Below are 25,104 nucleotides of genomic sequence, written 5' to 3'. Positions count from 1 at the left end.
TACCGTGTTCTAGTCCACTGTCCCTGATAAACTTAATAGCCTGTCCCAACCCAGTGTCACTGGCAGACCAGCCAGACCTGCCACACCTAATGCATCAGATAGACCCAACTGTACTGTGCCTTAGCCCACTGTCCCTGATAGACCTAATAGTCCTACCCTAGCACAATGTCCATTCTGGGCCACCAGATCTGCCCTAAGCAAAGGCCCTTATAGACCCAACATTACCATGTTCTTGTCCTCTGTTCCTGATAGGCTTAATAGCCTGTCCTATCCAAATGTCCCTGCTGGACCCACCACATCTGTCCTCACCTAATGCATCAGATAGACACAATGATTCTGTGTCCTAGCCCACTGCCCTGATTGACCTAATAGTCCTATCCTAGCCGAATGTCCCTGCTCTGCCCACCAGACCTGCCCATAACTAAGGCTCTTATAGATGCAACACTACTGTGCTCAAGTTACTGTCCCTGATAGACTTAATAGCCTGTTCCAGCACTATGTCCATGCTAGACTCACCAGACCTGTCCTCAACTATGCATCTGATAGGCTCAACAGAACTGTCCTAGCTTCTATCCCTGATATACGAATAGTCCTGTCCCCGCCCAATGTCCCTGCTGTACCTATCAGAACTGCACTAATTTAACGCCTTTATAAACCCAACAGTTCTGTGTTCTAGTCCTCTGTCACTGAAAGACTTAATTGTCCTGTCCTAAACCCAGTGTCCCTGCTGGATCCAAGAGACATGTCCTCATAATGCATCTGATGGACCCAAGGGTATTCTGTCCTAGCTCACTGTTCCTGATTGACCTAATAGTCCTATCCTAGCCTAATGTCCCTGCACTGCCCAGGAGATCTGCCGTTTATTAAGGCCCTTATACACGCAACACTACCGTGTTCAATTTCACTGTCCCTGATAGACTTAATAGCCTGTCCTAGCCCAATGTCCCTGCTAGACCCACCAGACCTGTCCTCCCCTAATGCATCTGATAGACACAACGGTACTGTGTTCTAGCCCACTGTCCCTGATTGACCTAATAGTCCTATCCGAGCCCAATTCCATGCTCTGCCCACCAGACCTACCCTAAATTAAGGCCGTTATAGACCCAACACTACCGTGTTCTAGTCCACAGTCCCTGATAAACTTAATAGCCTGTCCTAACCCAGTGTCACTGGCAGACCAGCCAGAGCAGCCACACCTAATGCACCTGAGAGACCGAACGGTACTGTGGCCTATCCCACTGACCCTGATAGACCTAATAGTCCTATGCTAGTACAAAGTCCCTTCTGGACCACCAGACCTGCCCTAAGCTAAGGCCCTCATAGACCCAACATTACCATGTTCTTGTCCTCTGTCCCTGATAGGCTTAATAGCCTGTCCTACCCGAATGTCCCTGCTAGACCCACCACATCTGTCCTCACCTAATGCATCAGATAGACACAACGGTTCTGTGTCCTAGCGAACTGTCCCAGATTGATCTACTAGTCCTATCCTAGCCCAATGTCCCTGCTCTGCCCACCAGACCTGCCCGAAACTAAGGCTCTTATTGACGCAACACTACTGTGTTCAAATCCACTGTCCCTGATGGACTCAATAGCCTGTTCCAGCACTATGTCCATGCTAGACTCACCAGACCTGTCCTCAACTCTGCATCTGATAGGCCCAACAGAACTGTCCTAGCCCTCTATCCCTGATATACGAATAGTCCTGTCCCCGCCAAATGTCCCTGCTCTACCTACCAGAACTGCACTAATTTAACGCCTCTATAGACCCAACAGTTCTGTGTTCTAGTCCTCTGTCACTGAAAGACGTAATTGTCCTGTCCTAACCCAGTGTCCATGCTGGATCCAAGAGACATGTGCTCACCTAAGGCATCTGATGGACCCAAGGGTACTCTATCCTAGCCCACTGTCCCTGATTGACCTAATAGTCCTATCCGAGCCAAATATCACTGCTCTGCCCAGCAGATCTGCCCTAAATTAAGGACCTAATAGACCCAACACTACCGTGTTCAATTGAACTGTCCCTGACAGACTTAATAGCCTGTCATAGCCCAATGTCCCTGCTAGACACATCAGACCTGTCCTCCCCTAATGCATCTGATAGACACAATGGTACTGTGTCCTAGCCCACTGTACGTGATTGACCTAATAGTCCTGTCCATTCCAAATTCCCATGCTCTGCCAGCCAGACCGGCTCTAAGCTAAGGCACTGATAGACCCAACACTACCATGTTCTAGTTCACTGTCCCTGATAAACTTAATAGCCTTTCCTAGCCTAGTGTCACTGGCAGACCAGTCATACCTGCCACATCTAATGCATCTGATAGACCCAACAGTATTGTGTCCTAGCCCACTGTCCCTGATTGACCTAATAGTCCTATCAAAGCCCAGTGTCCCTGCTCTGCCCACCAGACCTGCCCTAAGCTAAGGTCCTTATAGACCCAACACTACCATGCTCTAGAGCTCTGTCCCTGAAAAACTTAATAGCCTGTCCTAGCCCAGTGTCACTGGCAAACCAGCCAGACATGCAACACCTAATGCATCTGATAGTCCCAATGTTAATGTGGCCTAGCCCACTGTCCCTGATAGACCTAAGAGTCCTATCCTAGCCCAATGACCCTTCTAGACCCCCAGACCTGCCCTAAGCTAAGGCCCTTATAGACCCAACATTACCATGGTCTTGTCCTCTGTCCCTGATAGGCTTAATAGCCTTTCCTAGCCTAGTGTCACTGGCAGAGTAGCCAGACCTGCCACACCTAATGCATCTGATAGACCGAACGGTACTGTGGCCTAGCCCACTGTCCCTGATAGACCTAATAGTCCTATCCTAGCACAAAGTCCCTTCTGGACCACCAGACCTGCCCTAAGCTAAGGCCCTTATAGAACCAACATTACCATTTTCTTGTCCTTTGTCCCTGATAGGCTTAATAGCCTTTCCTAGCCTAGTGTCACTGGCAGACCAGCCAGACCTGACACACTTAATTCATCTGATAGACCCAACGGTACTCTGAACTAGCCCTCTATCCCTGATATTTGTAATAGTTAAGACTTCCCCCAATGTCCCTGCTATACCTACCAGGCCTGCCCTAAGCTAACGCCTTTATAGCCCTAACATAACTGTGTTCTAGTCCTCTGTCACTGAAAGACCTAATTGTCCTGTCCTGGCCCAGTGTCCCTTCTATACCCACCAGCCCTGTCCCCACCGATTGCATCTATAGACACAACGGTACTGTGTCCTAGCCCAGTGTCCCTGGTTTACCTAAAAGTCCTATCCTAGCCCAATGTCCCTGCTCTGCCAGGCAGACCTGCCCTAAATTAAGGCCCTTATAGACCCAACACTACCGTGTTCTAGTCCACTGTCCCTGATAAACTTAATAGCCTGTTCTAACCCAGTGTCACTGGCAGATCAGCCAGACATGCCCCACCTAATGCATCTGATAGACCGAACGGTACTGTGGCCTAGCCCACTGACCCTGATAGACCTAATAGTCCTATCCTAGCACAAAGTCCCTTCTGGACCACCAGACCTGCCCTAAGCTAAGGCCCTCATAGACCCAACATTACCATGTTCTTGTCCTCTGTCCCTGATAGGCTTAATAGCCTGTCCTACCCGAATGTCCCTGCTAGACCCACCACATCTGTCCTCACCTAATGCATCAGATAGACACAACGGTTCTGTGTCCTAGCCCACTGCACTGATTGACCTAATAGTCCTATCCGAACCGAATGTCCCTGCTCTGCCCACCAGATTGCCCAAAACTAAGGCTTTTATAGATGCAAAACTACTGTGTTCAAGTCCACTGTCCCTGATAGACTTAATAGCCTGTTCCAGCACTATGTCCATGCTAGACTCACCAGACCTGTCCTCAACTATGTATCTGATAGGCCCAACAGAACTGTCCTAGCCCTCTATCCCTGATATATGAATAGCCTTGTCCCCGCCCAATGTCCCTGCTGTACCTACCAGAACTGCACTAATTTAACGCCTTTAGAGACCGAACAGTTCTGTGTTGTAGTCCTCTGTCACTGAAAGACGTAATTGTCCTGTCCTAACCCATTGTCCCTGCTGGATCCAAGAGACATGTCCTCACCTAATGCATCTGATGGACCCAAGGGTACTCTGCCCTAGCCCACTGTCCCTGATTGACCTAGTAGTCCTATCCGGGCCCAATTTCCATGCTCTGCCCACCAGGCCTGCTCTAAGCTAAGGCCCTGATAGACCCAACAATACCGTGTTCTAATCCAATGTCCCTGATAGACTTAATAGCCTTTCCTAGCCTAGTGTCACTGGCAAACCAGCCAGACCTAACACACCTAATGCATCAGATAGACCCAATGGTACTGTGTCCTAGCCCAATGTTCCTGCTCTGCCCACCAGACCTGCCCTAAGCTAAGGCCCTTATTGACCCAACACTACCATGTTCTTGTCCTCTGTCCCTGATAGGCTTAATAGCCTGTCCTACATGAATGTCCCTGCTAGACCGACCACATCTGTCCTCGCCTAATGCATCAGATAGACACAACGGTTCTGTGTCCTAGCCAACTGTCCCTAAATGACCTAATAGTCCTATCCTAGCCGAAGGTCCCTGCTCTGCCGACCAGACCTGCCCAAAACTAAGGCCCTTATAGACGCAACACTACTGTGTTCAAGTCCACTGTCCCTGATAGACTAAAGAGCCTGTTCCAGCACTATGTCCATGCTAGACTCACCAGACCTGTCCTCATGTCTGCATCTGATAGGTCCAACAGAACTGTCCTAGCCCTCTATCCCTGATATACGAATAGTCCTGTCCCCGCCAAATGTCCCTGCTGTACCTACCAGAACTGCACTAATTTAATGCCTTTATAGACCCAACAGTTCTGTGTTCTAGTCCTCTGTCACTGAAAGACGTAATTGTCCTGTCCTAACCCAGTGTGCCTGCTGGATGCAAGAGACATATCCTCACTTAATCCATCTAATGGACCCAAGGGTACTCTGTCATAGCCCACTGTCCCTGATTGACCTAATAGTCCTATCCGAGCCCAATATCATTGCTCTGCCCAGCAGATCTGCCCCAAATTAAGGACCTAATAGACCCAACCCTACCGTGTTCAACTTCACTGTCCCTGACAGACTTAATAGCCTGTCATAGCCCAATGTCCCTGCTAGACCCACCAGACCTGTCCTCCCCTAATGCATCTGATAGACAAAACGGTACTGTGTCCTAGCCCACTGTCCGTGATTGACCTAACAGTCCTGTCCATGCCAAATTCCCATGCTCTGCCAACCAGACCGGCTCTAAGCTAAGGCCCTGAGAGACCCAACACTACTGTATTCTAGTCCACTGTCCCTGATAGGCTTAATAGCCTTTCCTAGCCTAGTGTCACTGGCAGACCAGCCAGACCTGCCACACCTAATGCATCTGATAGACCCAACGGTACTGTGTCCTAGCCCACTGTCCCTGATTGACCTAATAGTCCTATCCGAGCCCAATTCCATGCTCTGCCCACAAGACCTACCATAAATTAAGGCCCTGATAGACCCAACACCACCGTGTTCTAGTCCAATGTCCTTTCCTAGCCTAGTGTCACTTGCAGACCAGACAGACCTGACACACTTAATTCATCTGATAGACCCAACGGTACTCTGAACTAGCCCTCTATCCCTGATATATGTAATAGTTCAGTCTTCCCCCAATGTCCCTGCTATACCTACCAGGCCTGCCCTAAGCTAACGCCTTTATAGCCCTAACATAACTGTGTTCTAGTCCTCTGTCACTGAAAGACCTAACTGTCCTGTCCTAACCCAGTGTCCCTTCTATACCCACCAGCCATGTCCTCACCGAATGCATCTATAGACATAACCATACTGTGTCCTAGCCCACTGTCCCTGGTTTACCTAAAAGTCCTATCCTAGCCCAATGTCCCTGCTCTGCCCAGCAGACCTGCCCTAAATTAAGGCCCTTATAGACCCAACCCTACCGTGTTCTAATCCAATGTCCATGATAAACTTAATAGCCTGTCCTAACCCAGTGTCACTGGCAGACCAGCCAGACCTGCCACACCTAATGCATCTGATAGACCCAACTGTACTGTGCCTTAGCCCACTGTCCCTGATAGACCTAATAGTCCTACCCTAGCACAATGTCCATTCTGGGCCACCAGATCTGCCCTAAGCAAAGGCCCTTATAGACCCAACATTACCATGTTCTTGTCCTCTGTTCCTGATAGGCTTAATAGCCTGTCCTATCCAAATGTCCCTGCTGGACCCACCACATCTGTCCTCACCTAATGCATCAGATAGACACAATGATTCTGTGTCCTAGCCACTGCCCTGATTGACCTAATAGTCCTATCCTAGCCGAATGTCCCTGCTCTGCCCACCAGACCTGCCCATAACTAAGGCTCTTATAGATGCAACACTACTGTGCTCAAGTTACTGTCCCTGATAGACTTAATAGCCTGTTCCAGCACTATGTCCATGCTAGACTCACCAGACCTGTCCTCAAGTATGCATCTGATAGGCTCAACAGAACTGTCCTAGCTTCTATCCCTGATATACGAATAGTCCTGTCCCTGCCCAATGTCCCTGCGGTACCTATCAGAACTGCACTAATTTAACGCCTTTATAGACCCAACAGTTCTGTGTTCTAGTCCTCTGTCACTGAAAGACTTAATTGTCCTGTCCTACCCCAGTGTCCCTGCTGGATCCAAGAGACATGTCCTCATAATGCATCTGATGGACCCAAGGGTATTCTGTCCTAGCTCACTGTTCCTGATTGACCTAATAGTCCTATCCTAGCCCAATGTCCCTGCACTGCCCAGGAGATCTGCCGTTTATTAAGGCCCTTATACACGCAACACTACCTTGTTCAATTTCACTGTCCCTGATAGACTTAATAGCCTGTCCTACCCAATGTCCCTGCTAGACCCACCAGACCTGTCCTCCCCTAATGCATCTGATAGACACAACGGTACTGTGTCCTAGCCCACAGTCCCTGATTGACCTAATAGTCCTATCTGAGCCCAATTTCCATGCTCTGCCCACCAGACCTACCCTAAATTAAGGTCTTTATAGACCCAACACTACCGTGTTCTAGTCCACTGTCCCTGATAAACTTAATAGCCTGTCCCAACCCAGTGTCACTGGCAGACCAGCCAGACCTGCCACACCTAATGCATCAGATAGACCCAACTGTACTGTGCCTTAGCCCACTGTCCCTGATAGACCTAATAGTCCTACCCTAGCACAATGTCCATTCTGGGCCACCAGATCTGCCCTAAGCAAAGGCCCTTATAGACCCAACATTACCATGTTCTTGTCCTCTGTTCCTGATAGGCTTAATAGCCTGTCCTATCCAAATGTCCCTGCTGGACCCACCACATCTGTCCTCACCTAATGCATCAGATAGACACAATGATTCTGTGTCCTAGCCCACTGCCCTGATTGACCTAATAGTCCTATCCTAGCCGAATGTCCCTGCTCTGCCCACCAGACCTGCCCATAACTAAGGCTCTTATAGATGCAACACTACTGTGCTCAAGTTACTGTCCCTGATAGACTTAATAGCCTGTTCCAGCACTATGTCCATGCTAGACTCACCAGACCTGTCCTCAACTATGCATCTGATAGGCTCAACAGAACTGTCCTAGCTTCTATCCCTGATATACGAATAGTCCTGTCCCCGCCCAATGTCCCTGCTGTACCTATCAGAACTGCACTAATTTAACGCCTTTATAGACCCAACAGTTCTGTGTTCTAGTCCTCTGTCACTGAAAGACTTAATTGTCCTGTCCTACCCCAGTGTCCCTGCTGGATCCAAGAGACATGTCCTCATAATGCATCTGATGGACCCAAGGGTATTCTGTCCTAGCTCACTGTTCCTGATTGACCTAATAGTCCTATCCTAGCCCAATGTCCCTGCACTGCCCAGGAGATCTGCCATTTATTAAGGCCCTTATACACGCAACACTACCGTGTTCAATTTCACTGTCCCTGATAGACTTAATAGCCTGTCCTAGCCCAATGTCCCTGCTAGACCCACCAGACCTGTCCTCCCCTAATGCATCTGATAGACACAACGGTACTGTGTCCTAGCCCACTGTCCCTGATTGACCTAATAGTCCTATCCGAGCCCAATTCCATGCTCTGCTCACCAGACCTACCCTAAATTATGGCCGTTATAGACCCAACACTACCGTGTTCTAGTCCACAGTCCCTGATAAACTTAATAGCCTGTCCTAACCCAGTGTCACTAGCAGACCAGCCAGACCAGCCACACCTAATGCACCTGAGAGACCGAACGGTACTGTGGCCTATCCCACTGACCCTGATAGACCTAATAGTCCTATCCTAGCACAAAGTACCTTCTGGAACACCAGTCCTGCCCTAAGATAAGGCCCTCATAGACCCAACATTACCATGTTCTTGTCCTCTGTCCCTGATAGGCTTAATAGCCTGTCCTACCCGAATGTCCCTGCTAGACCCACCACATCTGTCCTCACCTAATGCATCAGATAGACACAACGGTTCTGTGTCCTAGCGAACTGTCCCTGATTGAGCTAATAGTCTTATCCTAGCCCAATGTCCTGCACTGCCCAGCAGATCTGTCGTATATTAAGGCCCTTATACACGCAACACTACCATGTTCAATTTCTCTGTCCCTGATAGGCTTAATAGCCTGTCCTAGCCCAGTGTCCCTGGTAGACCCACCAGACCTGTCCTCCCTTAATGCATCTGATAGACAGAACGGTACTCTGTCCTAGCCCACTCTCCCTGATTGACCTAATAGTCCTATCCGAGCCCAATTTCCATGCTCTGCCCACCAGACCTACCCTAAATTAAGGCCGTTATAGACCCAACACTACCGTGTTCTAGTCCACTGTCCCTGATAGACTTAATAGCCTCTCCTAACCCAGTGTCACTGGCAGACCAGCCAGACTTGCAACACCTAATGCATCTGATAGACCAAACGGTATTGTAGTCTAGCCCACTGACCCTGATAGACCTAATAGTCCTATGCTAGCACAAAGTCCCTTCTGGACCACCAGACCTGCCCTTAGCTAAGGCCCTCATAGACCCAACATTACCATGTTCTTGTCCTCTGTCCCTGATAGGCTTAATAGCCTGTCCTACCCGAATGTCCCTGCTAGACCCACCACATCTGTCCTCACCTAATGCATCAGATAGACACAACGGTTCTGTGTCCTAGCGAACTGTCCCTGATTGACCTACTAGTCCTATCCTAGCCCAATGTCCCTGCTCTGCCCACCAGACCTGCCCGAAACTAAGGCTCTTATAGACGCAACACTACTGTGTTCAAATCCACTGTCCCTGATGGACTCAATAGCCTGTTCCAGCACTATGTCCATGCTAGACTCACCAGACCTGTCCTCAACTCTGCATCTGATAGGCCCAACAGAACTGTCCTAGCCCTCTATCCCTGATATACGAATAGTCCTGTCCCCGCCAAATGTCCCTGCTCTACCTACCAGAACTGCACTAATTTAACGCCTCTATAGACCCAACAGTTCTGTGTTCTTGTCCTCTGTCACTGAAAGACGTAATTGTCCTGTCCTAACCCAGTGTCCATGCTGGATCCAAGAGACATATGCTCACCTAAGGCATCTGATGGACCCAAGGGTACTCTACCCTAGCCCACTGTCCCTGATTGACCTAATAGTCCTATCCGAGCCAAATATCACTGCTCTGCCCAGCAGATCTGCCCTAAATTAAGGACCTAATAGACCCAACACTACCGTGTTCAATTGAACTCTCCCTGACAGACTTAATAGCCTGTCATAGCCCAATGTCCCTGCTAGACACATCAGACCTGTCCTCCCCTAATGCATCTGATAGACACAATGGTACTGTGTCCTAGCCCACTGTACGTGATTGACCTAATAGTCCTGTCCATTCCAAATTCCCATGCTCTGCCAGCCAGACCGGCTCTAAGCTAAGGCCCTGATAGACCCAACACTACCGTGTTCTAGTTCACCGTCCCTGATAGACTTAATAGCCTTTCCTAGCCTAGTGTCACTGGCAGACCAGTCATACCTGCCACATCTAATGCATCTGATAGACCCAACAGTATTGTGTCCTAGCCCACTGTCCCTGATTGACCTAATAGTCCTATCAAAGCCCAGTGTCCCTGCTCTGCCCACCAGACCTGCCCTAAGCTAAGGTCCTTATAGACCCAACACTACCATGCTCTAGAGCTCTGTCCCTGAAAAACTTAATAGCCTGTCCTAGCCCAGTGTCACTGGCAAACCAGCCAGACATGCGACACCTAATGCATCTGATAGACCCAATGGTAATGTGGCCTAGCCCACTGTCCCTGATAGACCTAAGAGTCCTATCCTAGCCCAATGACCCTTCTAGACCCCAGGACCTGCCCTAATCTAAGGCCCTTATAGACCCAACATTACCATGGTCTTGTCCTCTGTCCCTGATAGGCTTAATAGCCTTTCCTAGCCTAGTGTCACTGGCAGAGTAGCCAGACCTGCCACACCTAATGCATCTGATAGACCGAACGGTACTGTGGCCTAGCCCACTGTCCCTGATAGACCTAATAGTCCTATCCTAGCACAAAGTCCCTTCTGGACCACCAGACCTGCCCTAAGCTAAGGCCCTTATAGAACCAACATTACCATGTTCTTGTCCTTTGTCCCTGATAGGCTTAATAGCCTTTCCTAGCCTAGTGTCACTGGCAGACCAGCCAGACCTGACACACTTAATTCATCTGATAGACCCAACGGTATTCTGAACTAGCCCTCTATCCCTGATACTTGTAATAGTTCAGACTTCCCCCAATGTCCCTGCTATACCTACCAGGCCTGCCCTAAGCTAACGCCTTTATAGCCCTAACATAACTGAGTTCTAGTCCTCTGTGACTGAAAGACCTAATTGTCCTTTCCTGGCCCAGTGTCCCTTCTATACCCACCAGCCCTGTCCCCACCGATTGCATCTATAGACACAACGGTACTGTGTCCTAGCCCACTGTCCCTGGTTTACCTAAAAGTCCTATCCTAGCCCAATGTCCCTGCTCTGCCAGGCAGACCTGCCCTAAATTAAGGCCCTTATAGACCCAACACTACCGTGTTCTAGTCCACTGTCCCTGATAAACTTAATAGCCTGTTCTAACCCAGTGTCACTGGCAGACCAGCCAGACATGCCACACCTAATGCATCTGATAGACCGAACGGTACTGTGGCCTAGCCCACTGACCCTGATAGACCTAATAGTCCTATCCTAGCACAAAGTCCCTTCTGGACCACCAGACCTGCCCTAAGCTAAGGCCCTCATAGACCCAACATTATCATGTTCTTGTCCTCTGTCCCTGATAGGCTTAATAGCCTGTCCTACCCGAATGTCCCTGCTAGACCCACCACATCTGTCCTCACCTAATGCATCAGATAGACACAACGGTTCTGTGTCCTAGCCCACTGCACTGATTGACCTAATAGTCCTATCCGAACCGAATGTCCCTGCTCTGCCCACCAGATTGCCCAAAACTAAGGCTTTTATAGATGCAAAACTACTGTGTTCAAGTCCACTGTCCCTGATAGACTTAATAGCCTGTTCCAGCACTATGTCCATGCTAGACTCACCAGACCTGTCCTCAACTATGTATCTGAGAGGCCCAACAGAACTGTCCTAGCCCTCTATCCCTGATATATGAATAGTCTTGTCCCCGCCCAATGTCCCTGCTGTACCTACCAGAACTGCACTAATTTAACGCCTTTAGAGACCGAACAGTTCTGTGTTGTAGTCCTCTGTCACTGAAAGACGTAATTGTCCTGTCCTAACCCATTGTCCCTGATGGATCCAAGAGACATGTCCTCACCTAATGCATCTGATGGACCCAAGGGTACTCTGCCCTAGCCCACTGTCCCTGATTGACCTAATAGTCCTATCCTAGCCGAATGTCCCTGCTCTGCCCACCAGACCTGCCCATAACTAAGGCTCTTATAGATGCAACACTACTGTGCTCAAGTTACTGTCCCTGATAGACTTAATAGCCTGTTCCAGCACTATGTCCATGCTAGACTCACCAGACCTGTCCTCAACTATGCATCTGATAGGCTCAACAGAACTGTCCTAGCTTCTATCCCTGATATACGAATAGTCCTGTCCCCGCCCAATGTCCCTGCTGTACCTATCAGAACTGCACTAATTTAACGCCTTTATAGACCCAACAGTTCTGTGTTCTAGTCCTCTGTCACTGAAAGACTTAATTGTCCTGTCCTACCCCAGTGTCCCTGCTGGATCCAAGAGACATGTCCTCATAATGCATCTGATGGACCCAAGGGTATTCTGTCCTAGCTCACTGTTCCTGATTGACCTAATAGTCCTATCCTAGCCCAATGTCCCTGCACTGCCCAGGAGATCTGCCATTTATTAAGGCCCTTATACACGCAACACTACCGTGTTCAATTTCACTGTCCCTGATAGACTTAATAGCCTGTCCTAGCCCAATGTCCCTGCTAGACCCACCAGACCTGTCCTCCCCTAATGCATCTGATAGACACAACGGTACTGTGTCCTAGGCCACTGTCCCTGATTGACCTAATAGTCCTATCCGAGCCCAATTCCATGCTCTGCTCACCAGACCTACCCTAAATTATGGCCGTTATAGACCCAACACTACCGTGTTCTAGTCCACAGTCCCTGATAAACTTAATAGCCTGTCCTAACCCAGTGTCACTAGCAGACCAGCCAGACCAGCCACACCTAATGCACCTGAGAGACCGAACGGTACTGTGGCCTATCCCACTGACCCTGATAGACCTAATAGTCCTATCCTAGCACAAAGTACCTTCTGGAACACCAGTCCTGCCCTAAGATAAGGCCCTCATAGACCCAACATTACCATGTTCTTGTCCTCTGTCCCTGATAGGCTTAATAGCCTGTCCTACCCGAATGTCCCTGCTAGACCCACCACATCTGTCCTCACCTAATGCATCAGATAGACACAACGGTTCTGTGTCCTAGCGAACTGTCCCTGATTGAGCTAATAGTCTTATCCTAGCCCAATGTCCTGCACTGCCCAGCAGATCTGTCGTATATTAAGGCCCTTATACACGCAACACTACCATGTTCAATTTCTCTGTCCCTGATAGGCTTAATAGCCTGTCCTAGCCCAGTGTCCCTGGTAGACCCACCAGACCTGTCCTCCCTTAATGCATCTGATAGACAGAACGGTACTCTGTCCTAGCCCACTCTCCCTGATTGACCTAATAGTCCTATCCGAGCCCAATTTCCATGCTCTGCCCACCAGACCTACCCTAAATTAAGGCCGTTATAGACCCAACACTACCGTGTTCTAGTCCACTGTCCCTGATAGACTTAATAGCCTCTCCTAACCCAGTGTCACTGGCAGACCAGCCAGACTTGCAACACCTAATGCATCTGATAGACCGAACGGTATTGTAGTCTAGCCCACTGACCCTGATAGACCTAATAGTCCTATGCTAGCACAAAGTCCCTTCTGGACCACCAGACCTGCCCTTAGCTAAGGCCCTCATAGACCCAACATTACCATGTTCTTGTCCTCTGTCCCTGATAGGCTTAATAGCCTGTCCTACCCGAATGTCCCTGCTAGACCCACCACATCTGTCCTCACCTAATGCATCAGATAGACACAACGGTTCTGTGTCCTAGCGAACTGTCCCTGATTGACCTACTAGTCCTATCCTAGCCCAATGTCCCTGCTCTGCCCACCAGACCTGCCCGAAACTAAGGCTCTTATAGACGCAACACTACTGTGTTCAAATCCACTGTCCCTGATGGACTCAATAGCCTGTTCCAGCACTATGTCCATGCTAGACTCACCAGACCTGTCCTCAACTCTGCATCTGATAGGCCCAACAGAACTGTCCTAGCCCTCTATCCCTGATATACGAATAGTCCTGTCCCCGCCAAATGTCCCTGCTCTACCTACCAGAACTGCACTAATTTAACGCCTCTATAGACCCAACAGTTCTGTGTTCTTGTCCTCTGTCACTGAAAGACGTAATTGTCCTGTCCTAACCCAGTGTCCATGCTGGATCCAAGAGACATATGCTCACCTAAGGCATCTGATGGACCCAAGGGTACTCTACCCTAGCCCACTGTCCCTGATTGACCTAATAGTCCTAACCGAGCCAAATATCACTGCTCTGCCCAGCAGATCTGCCCTAAATTAAGGACCTAATAGACCCAACACTACCGTGTTCAATTGAACTGTCCCTGACAGACTTAATAGCCTGTCATAGCCCAATGTCCCTGCTAGACACATCAGACCTGTCCTCCCCTAATGCATCTGATAGACACAATGGTACTGTGTCCTAGCCCACTGTACGTGATTGACCTAATAGTCCTGTCCATTCCAAATTCCCATGCTCTGCCAGCCAGACCGGCTCTAAGCTAAGGCCCTGATAGACCCAACACTACCGTGTTCTAGTTCACCGTCCCTGATAGACTTAATAGCCTTTCCTAGCCTAGTGTCACTGGCAGACCAGTCATACCTGCCACATCTAATGCATCTGATAGACCCAACAGTATTGTGTCCTAGCCCACTGTCCCTGATTGACCTAATAGTCCTATCAAAGCCCAGTGTCCCTGCTCTGCCCACCAGACCTGCCCTAAGCTAAGGTCCTTATAGACCCAACACTACCATGCTCTAGAGCTCTGTCCCTGAAAAACTTAATAGCCTGTCCTAGCCCAGTGTCACTGGCAAACCAGCCAGACATGCGACATCTAATGCATCTGATAGACCCAATGGTAATGTGGCCTAGCCCACTGTCCCTGATAGACCTAAGAGTCCTATCCTAGCCCAATGACCCTTCTAGACCCCCAGACCTGCCCTAAGCTAAGGCCCTTATAGACCCAACATTACCATGGTCTTGTCCTCTGTCCCTGATAGGCTTAATAGCCTTTCCTAGCCTAGTGTCACTGGCAGAGTAGCCAGACCTGCCACACCTAATGCATCTGATAGACCGAACGGTACTGTGGCCTAGCCCACTGTCCCTGATAGACCTAATAGTCCTATCCTAGCACAAAGTCCCTTCTGGACCACCAGACCTGCCCTAAGCTAAGGCCCTTATAGAACCAACATTACCATGTTCTTGTCCTTTGTCCCTGATAGGCTTAATAGCCTTTCCTAGCCTAGTGTCACTGGCAGACCAGCCAGACCTGACACACTTAATTCATCTGATAGACCCAACGGTACTCTGAACTAGCCCTCTATCCCTGATATTTGTAATAGTTCAGACTTCCCCCAATGTCCCTGCTATACCTACCAGGCCTGCCCTAAGCTAACGCCTTTATAGCCCTAACATAACTGAGTTCTAGTCCTCTGTGACTGAAAGACCTAATTGTCCTTTCCTGGCCCAGTGTCCCTTCTATACCCACCAGCCCTGTCCCCACCGATTGCATCTATAGACACAACGGTACTGTGTCCTAGCCCACTGTCCCTGGTTTACCTAAAAGTCCTATCCTAGCCCAATGTCCCTGCTCTGCCAGGCAGACCTGCCCTAAATGAAGGCCCTTATAGACCCAACACTACCGTGTTCTAGTCCACTGTCCCTGATAAACTTAATAGCCTGTTCTAACCCAGTGTCACTGGCAGACCAGCCAGACATGCCACACCTAATGCATCTGATAGACCGAACGGTACTGTGGCCTAGCCCACTGACCCTGATAGACCTAATAGTCCTATCCTAGCACAAAGTCCCTTCTGGACCACCAGACCTGCCCTAAGCTAAGGCCCTCATAGACCCAACATTATCATGTTCTTGTCCTCTGTCCCTGATAGGCTTAATAGCCTGTCCTACCCGAATGTCCCTGCTAGACCCACCACATCTGTCCTCACCTAATGCATCAGATAGACACAACGGTTCTGTGTCCTAGCCCACTGCACTGATTGACCTAATAGTCCTATCCGAACCGAATGTCCCTGCTCTGCCCACCAGATTGCCCAAAACTAAGGCTTTTATAGATGCAAAACTACTGTGTTCAAGTCCACTGTCCCTGATAGACTTAATAGCCTGTTCCAGCACTATGTCCATGCTAGACTCACCAGACCTGTCCACAACTATGTATCTGATAGGCCCAACAGAACTGTCCTAGCCCTCTATCCCTGATATATGAATAGTCTTGTCCCCGCCCAATGTCCCTGCTGTACCTACCAGAACTGCACTAATTTAACGCCTTTAGAGACCGAACAGTTCTGTGTTGTAGTCCTCTGTCACTGAAAGACGTAATTGTCCTGTCCTAACCCATTGTCCCTGATGGATCCAAGAGACATGTCCTCACCTAATGCATCTGATGGACCCAAGGGTACTCTGCCCTAGCCCACTGTCCCTGATTGACCTAATAGTCCTATCCTAGCCGAATGTCCCTGCTCTGCCCACCAGACCTGCCCATAACTAAGGCTCTTATAGATGCAACACTACTGTGCTCAAGTTACTGTCCCTGATAGACTTAATAGCCTGTTCCAGCACTATGTCCATGCTAGACTCACCAGACCTGTCCTCAACTATGCATCTGATAGGCTCAACAGAACTGTCCTAGCTTCTATCCCTGATATACGAATAGTCCTGTCCCCGCCCAATGTCCCTGCTGTACCTATCAGAACTGCACTAATTTAACGCCTTTATAGACCCAACAGTTCTGTGTTCTAGTCCTCTGTCACTGAAAGACTTAATTGTCCTGTCCTACCCCAGTGTCCCTGCTGGATCCAAGAGACATGTCCTCATAATGCATCTGATGGACCCAAGGGTATTCTGTCCTAGCTCACTGTTCCTGATTGACCTAATAGTCCTATCCTAGCCCAATGTCCCTGCACTGCCCAGGAGATCTGCCATTTATTAAGGCCCTTATACACGCAACACTACCGTGTTCAATTTCACTGTCCCTGATAGACTTAATAGCCTGTCCTAGCCCAATGTCCCTGCTAGACCCACCAGACCTGTCCTCCCCTAATGCATCTGATAGACACAACGGTACTGTGTCCTAGGCCACTGTCCCTGATTGACCTAATAGTCCTATCCGAGCCCAATTCCATGCTCTGCTCACCAGACCTACCCTAAATTATGGCCGTTATAGACCCAACACTACCGTGTTCTAGTCCACAGTCCCTGATAAACTTAATAGCCTGTCCTAACCCAGTGTCACTAGCAGACCAGCCAGACCAGCCACACCTAATGCACCTGAGAGACCGAACGGTACTGTGGCCTATCCCACTGACCCTGATAGACCTAATAGTCCTATCCTAGCACAAAGTACCTTCTGGAACACCAGTCCTGCCCTAAGATAAGGCCCTCATAGACCCAACATTACCATGTTCTTGTCCTCTGTCCCTGATAGGCTTAATAGCCTGTCCTACCCGAATGTCCCTGCTAGACCCACCACATCTGTCCTCACCTAATGCATCAGATAGACACAACGGTTCTGTGTCCTAGCGAACTGTCCCTGATTGAGCTAATAGTCTTATCCTAGCCCAATGTCCTGCACTGCCCAGCAGATCTGTCGTATATTAAGGCCCTTATACACGCAACACTACCATGTTCAATTTCTCTGTCCCTGATAGGCTTAATAGCCTGTCCTAGCCCAGTGTCCCTGGTAGACCCACCAGACCTGTCCTCCCTTAATGCATCTGATAGACAGAACGGTACTCTGTCCTAGCCCACTCTCCCTGATTGACCTAATAGTCCTATCCGAGCCCAATTTCCATGCTCTGCCCACCAGACCTACCCTAAATTAAGGCCGTTATAGACCCAACACTACCGTGTTCTAGTCCACTGTCCCTGATAGACTTAATAGCCTCTCCTAACCCAGTGTCACTGGCAGACCAGCCAGACTTGCAACACCTAATGCATCTGATAGACCGAACGGTATTGTAGTCTAGCCCACTGACCCTGATAGACCTAATAGTCCTATGCTAGCACAAAGTCCCTTCTGGACCACCAGACCTGCCCTTAGCTAAGGCCCTCATAGACCCAACATTACCATGTTCTTGTCCTCTGTCCCTGATAGGCTTAATAGCCTGTCCTACCCGAATGTCCCTGCTAGACCCACCACATCTGTCCTCACCTAATGCATCAGATAGACACAACGGTTCTGTGTCCTAGCGAACTGTCCCTGATTGACCTACTAGTCCTATCCTAGCCCAATGTCCCTGCTCTGCCCACCAGACCTGCCCGAAACTAAGGCTCTTATAGACGCAACACTACTGTGTTCAAATCCACTGTCCCTGATGGACTCAATAGCCTGTTCCAGCACTATGTCCATGCTAGACTCACCAGACCTGTCCTCAACTCTGCATCTGATAGCCCCAACAGAACTGTCCTAGCCCTCTATCCCTGATATACGAATAGTCCTGTCCCCGCCAAATGTCCCTGCTCTACCTACCAGAACTGCACTAATTTAACGCCTCTATAGACCCAACAGTTCTGTGTTCTTGTCCTCTGTCACTGAAAGACGTAATTGTCCTGTCCTAACCCAGTGTCCATGCTGGATCCAAGAGACATATGCTCACCTAAGGCATCTGATGGACCCAAGGGTACTCTACCCTAGCCCACTGTCCCTGATTGACCTAATAGTCCTATCCGAGCCAAATATCACTGCTCTGCCCAGCAGATCTGCCCTAAATTAAGGACCTAATAGACCCAACACTACCGTGTTCAATTGAACTGTCCCTGACAGACTTAATAGCCTGTCATAGCCCAATGTCCCTGCTAGACACATCAGACCTGTCCTCCCCTAATGCATCTGATAGACACAATGGTACTGTGTCCTAGCCCACTGTACGTGATTGACCTAATAGTCCTGTCCATTCCAAATTCCCATGCTCTGCCAGCCAGACCGGCTCTAAGCTAAGGCCCTGATAGACCCAACACTACCGTGTTCTAGTTCACCGTCCCTGATAGACTTAATAGCCTTTCCTAGCCTAGTGTCACTGGCAGACCAGTCATACCTGCCACATCTAATGCATCTGATAGACCCAACAGTATTGTGTCCTAGCCCACTGTCCCTGATTGACCTAATAGTCCTATCAAAGCCCAGTGTCCCTGCTCTGCCCACCAGACCTGCCCTAAGCTAAGGTCCTTATAGACCCAACACTACCATGCTCTAGAGCTCTGTCCCTGAAAAACTTAATAGCCTGTCCTAGCCCAGTGTCACTGGCAAACCAGCCAGACATGCGACATCTAATGCATCTGATAGACCCAATGGTAATGTGGCCTAGCCCACTGTCCCTGATAGACCTAAGAGTCCTATCCTAGCCCAATGACCCTTCTAGACCCCCAGACCTGCCCTAAGCTAAGGCCCTTATAGACCCAACATTACCATGGTCTTGTCCTCTGTCCCTGATAGGCTTAATAGCCTTTCCTAGCCTAGTGTCACTGGCAGAGTAGCCAGACCTGCCACACCTAATGCATCTGATAGACCGAACGGTACTGTGGCCTAGCCCACTGTCCCTGATAGACCTAATAGTCCTATCCTAGCACAAAGTCCCTTCTGGACCACCAGACCTGCCCTAAGCTAAGGCCCTTATAGAACCAACATTACCATGTTCTTGTCCTTTGTCCCTGATAGGCTTAATAGCCTTTCCTAGCCTAGTGTCACTGGCAGACCAGCCAGACCTGACACACTTAATTCATCTGATAGACCCAACGGTACTCTGAACTAGCCCTCTATCCCTGATATTTGTAATAGTTCAGACTTCCCCCAATGTCCCTGCTATACCTACCAGGCCTGCCCTAAGCTAACGCCTTTATAGCCCTAACATAACTGAGTTCTAGTCCTCTGTGACTGAAAGACCTAATTGTCCTGTCCTGGCCCAGTGTCCCTTCTATACCCACCAGCCCTGTCCCCACCGATTGCATCTATAGACACAACGGTACTGTGTCCTAGCCCACTGTCCCTGGTTTACCTAAAAGTCCTATCCTAGCCCAATGTCCCTGCTCTGCCAGGCAGACCTGCCCTAAATTAAGGCCCTTATAGACCCAACACTACCGTGTTCTAGTCCACTGTCCCTGATAAACTTAATAGCCTGTTCTAACCCAGTGTCACTGGCAGACCAGCCAGACATGCCACACCTAATGCATCTGATAGACCGAACGGTACTGTGGCCTAGCCCACTGACCCTGATAGACCTAATAGTCCTATCCTAGCACAAAGTCCCTTCTGGACCACCAGACCTGCCCTAAGCTAAGGCCCTCATAGACCCAACATTATCATGTTCTTGTCCTCTGTCCCTGATAGGCTTAATAGCCTGTCCTACCCGAATGTCCCTGCTAGACCCACCACATCTGTCCTCACCTAATGCATCAGATAGACACAACGGTTCTGTGTCCTAGCCCACTGCACTGATTGACCTAATAGTCCTATCCGAACCGAATGTCCCTGCTCTGCCCACCAGATTGCCCAAAACTAAGGCTTTTATAGATGCAAAACTACTGTGTTCAAGTCCACTGTCCCTGATAGACTTAATAGCCTGTTCCAGCACTATGTCCATGCTAGACTCACCAGACCTGTCCTCAACTATGTATCTGATAGGCCCAACAGAACTGTCCTAGCCCTCTATCCCTGATATATGAATAGTCTTGTCCCCGCCCAATGTCCCTGCTGTACCTACCAGAACTGCACTAATTTAACGCCTTTAGAGACCGAACAGTTCTGTGTTGTAGTCCTCTGTCACTGAAAGACGTAATTGTCCTGTCCTAACCCATTGTCCCTGATGGATCCAAGAGACATGTCCTCACCTAATGCATCTGATGGACCCAAGGGTACTCTGCCCTAGCCCACTGTCCCTGATTGACCTAATAGTCCTATCCGGGCCCAATTTCCATGCCCTGCCCACCAGGACTGCTCTAAGCTAAGGCCCTGATAGACCCAACAATACCGTGTTCTAATCCAATGTCCCTGATAGACTTAATAGCCTTTCCTAGCCTAGTGTCACTGGCAAACCAGCCAGACCTAACACACCTAATGCATCAGATAGACCCAATGGTACTGTGTCCTAGCCCAATGTTCCTGCTCTGCCCACCAGAGCTGCCCTAAGCTAAGGCCCTTGTTGACCCAACACTACCATGTTCTTGTCCTCTGTCCCTGATAGGCTTAATAGCCTGTCCTACATGAATGTCCCTGCTAGACCGACCACATCTGTCCTCGCCTAATGCATCAGATAGACACAACGGTTCTGTGTCCTAGCCAACTGTCCCTAAATGACCTAATAGTCCTATCCTAGCCGAAGGTCCCTGCTCTGCCGACCAGACCTGCCCAAAACTAAGGCCCTTATAGACGCAACACTACTGTGTTCAAGTCCACTGTCCCTGATAGACTAAAGAGCCTGTTCCAGCACTATGTCCATGCTAGACTCACCAGACCTGTCCTCATGTCTGCATCTGATAGGTCCAACAGAACTGTCCTAGCCCTCTATCCCTGATATACGAATAGTCCTGTCCCCGCCAAATGTCCCTGCTGTACCTACCAGAACTGCACTAATTTAATGCCTTTATAGACCCAACAGTTCTGTGTTCTAGTCCTCTGTCACTGAAAGACGTAATTGTCCTGTCCTAACCCAGTGTGCCTGCTGGATCCAAGAGACATATCCTCACTTAATGCATCTAATGGACCCAAGGGTACTCTGTCATAGCCCACTGTCCCTGATTGACCTAATAGTCCTATCCGAGCCCAATATCATTGCTCTGCCCAGCAGATCTGCCCTAAATTAAGGACCTAATAGACCCAACCCTACCGTGTGCAATTTCACTGTCCCTGATAGACTTAATAGCCTGTCATAGCCCAATGTCCCTGCTAGACCCACCAGACCTGTCCTCCCCTAATGCATCTGATAGACAAAACGGTACTGTGTCCTAGCCCACTGTCCGTGATTGACCTAACAGTCCTGTCCATGCCAAATTCCCATGCTCTGCCAACCAGACCGGCTCTAAGCTAAGGCCCTGAGAGACCCAACACTACCGTATTCTAGTCCACTGTCCCTGATAGGCTTAATAGCCTTTCCTAGCCTAGTGTCACTGGCTGACCAGCCAGACCTGCCACACCTAATGCATCTGATAGACCCAACGGTACTGTGTCCTAGCACACTGTCCCTGATTGACCTAATAGTCCTATCCGAGCCCAATTCCATGCTCTGCCCACAAGACCTACCATAAATTAAGGCCCTGATAGACCCAACACTACCGTGTTCTAATCCACTGTCCTTTCCGAGCCTAGTGTCACTGGCAGACCAGCCAGACCTGACACACTTAATTCATCTGATAGACCCAACGGTACTCTGAACTAGCCCTCTATCCCTGATATATGTAATAGTTCAGTCTTCCCCCAATGTCCCTGCTATACCTACCAGGCCGGCCCTAAGCTAACGCCTTTATAGCCCTAACATAACTGTGTTCTAGTCCTCTGTCACTGAAAGACCTAACTGTCCTGTCCTGGCCCAGTGTCCCTTCTATACCCACCAGCCATGTCCTCACCGAATGCATCTATAGACACAACCGTACTGTGTCCTAGCCCACTGTCCCTGGTTTACCTAAGAGTCCTATCCTAGCCCAATGTCCCTGCTCTGCCCAGCAGACCTGCCCTAAATTAAGGCCCTTATAGACCCAACCCTACCGTGTTCTAATCCAATGTCCCTGATAAACTTAATAGCCTGTCCTAACCCAGTGTCACTGGCAAATCAGCCAGACCTGCCACACCTAATGCATCTGATAGACCCAACTGTACTGTGGCTTAGCCCACTGTCCCTGATAGACCTAATAGTCCTACCCTAGCACAATGTCCATTCTGGGCCACCAGATCTGCCCTAAGCAAAGGCCCTTATAGACCCAACATTACCATGTTCTTGTCCTCTGTTCCTGATAGGCTTAATAGCCTGTCCTATCCAAATGTCCCTGCTGGACCCACCACATCTGTCCTCACCTAATGCATCAGATAGACACAATGATTCTGTGTCCTAGCCACTGCCCTGATTGACCTAATAGTCCTATCCTAGCCGAATGTCCCTGCTCTGCCCACCAGACCTGCCTATAACTAAGGTTCTTATAGATGCAACACTACTGTGCTCAAGTTACTGTCCCTGATAGACTTAATAGCCTGTTCCAGCACTATGTCCATGCTAGACTCACCAGACCTGTCCTCAACTATGCATCTGATAGGCTCAACAGAACTGTCCTAGCTTCTATCCCTGATATACGAATAGTCCTGTCCCCGCCCAATGTCCCTGCGGTACCTATCAGAACTGCACTAATTTAACGCCTTTATAGACCCAACAATTCTGTGTTCTAGTCCTCTGTCACTGAAAGACTTAATTGTCCTGTCCTACCCCAGTGTCCCTGCTGGATCCAAGAGACATGTCCTCATAATGCATCTGATGGACCCAAGGGTATTCTGTCCTAGCTCACTGTTCCTGATTGACCTAATAGTCCTATCCTAGCCCAATGTCCCTGCACTGCCCAGGAGATCTGCCGTTTATTAAGGCCCTTATACACGCAACACTACCGTGTTCAATTTCACTGTCCCTGATAGACTTAATAGCCTGTCCTACCCAATGTCCCTGCTAGACCCACCAGACCTGTCCTCCCCTAATGCATCTGATAGACACAACGGTACTGTGTCCTAGCCCACTGTCCCTGATTGACCTAATAGTCCTATCCGAGCCCAATTTCCATGCTCTGCCCACCAGACCTACCCTAAATTAAGGTCTTTATAGACCCAACACTACCGTGTTCTAGTCCACTGTCCCTGATAAACTTCATAGCCTGTCCTAACCCAGTGTCACTGGCAGACCAGCCAGACCTGCCATACCTAATGCATCTGATAGACCCAACTGTACTGTGGCTTAGCCCACTGTCTCTGATAGACCTAATAGTCCTACCCTAGCACAATGTCCATTCTGGGCCACCCGATCTGCCCTAAGCAAAGGCCCTTATAGACCCAACATTACCATGTTCTTGTCCTCTGTTCCTGATAGGCTTAATAGCCTGTCCTATCCAAATGTCCCTGCTGGACCCACCACATCTGTCCTCACCTAATGCATCAGATAGACAAAATGATTCTGTGTCCTAGCCCACTGCCCTGATTGACCTAATAGTCCTATCCTAGCCGAATGTCCCTGCTCTGCCCACCAGACCTGCCCATAACTAAGGCTCTTATAGATGCAACACTACTGTGCTCAAGTTACTGTCCCTGATAGACTTAATAGCCTGTTCCAGCACTATGTCCATGCTAGACTCACCAGACCTGTCCTCAACTATGCATCTGATAGGCTCAACAGAACTGTCCTAGCTTCTATCCCTGATATACGAATAGTCCTGTCCCCGCCCAATGTCCCTGCTGTACCTATCAGAACTGCACTAATTTAACGCCTTTATAGACCCAACAGTTCTGTGTTCTAGTCCTCTGTCACTGAAAGACTTAATTGTCCTGTCCTACCCCAGTGTCCCTGCTGGATCCAAGAGACATGTCCTCATAATGCATCTGATGGACCCAAGGGTATTCTGTCCTAGCTCACTGTTCCTGATTGACCTAATAGTCCTATCCTAGCCCAATGTCCCTGCACTGCCCAGGAGATCTGCCATTTATTAAGGCCCTTATACACGCAACACTACCGTGTTCAATTTCACTGTCCCTGATAGACTTAATAGCCTGTCCTAGCCCAATGTCCCTGCTAGACCCACCAGACCTGTCCTCCCCTAATGCATCTGATAGACACAACGGTACTGTGTCCTAGCCCACTGTCCCTGATTGACCTAATAGTCCTATCCGAGCCCAATTCCATGCTCTGCTCACCAGACCTACCTTAAATTATGGCCGTTATAGACCCAACACTACCGTGTTCTAGTCCACAGTCCCTGATAAACTTAATAGCCTGTCCTAACCCAGTGTCACTAGCAGACCAGCCAGACCAGCCACACCTAATGCACCTGAGAGACCGAACGGTACTGTGGCCTATCCCACTGACCCTGATAGACCTAATAGTCCTATCCTAGCACAAAGTACCTTCTGGAACACCAGTCCTGCCCTAAGATAAGGCCCTCATAGACCCAACATTACCATGTTCTTGTCCTCTGTCCCTGATAGGCTTAATAGCCTGTCCTACCCGAATGTCCTTGCTAGACCCA

The sequence above is a fragment of the Tenrec ecaudatus genome, chromosome 15 (genome assembly GCF_050624435.1).
Source record: "Tenrec ecaudatus isolate mTenEca1 chromosome 15, mTenEca1.hap1, whole genome shotgun sequence".
Lineage (NCBI taxonomy): Eukaryota > Metazoa > Chordata > Mammalia > Afrosoricida > Tenrecidae > Tenrec > Tenrec ecaudatus.
This window is presented reverse-complemented; position numbering follows the sequence as displayed.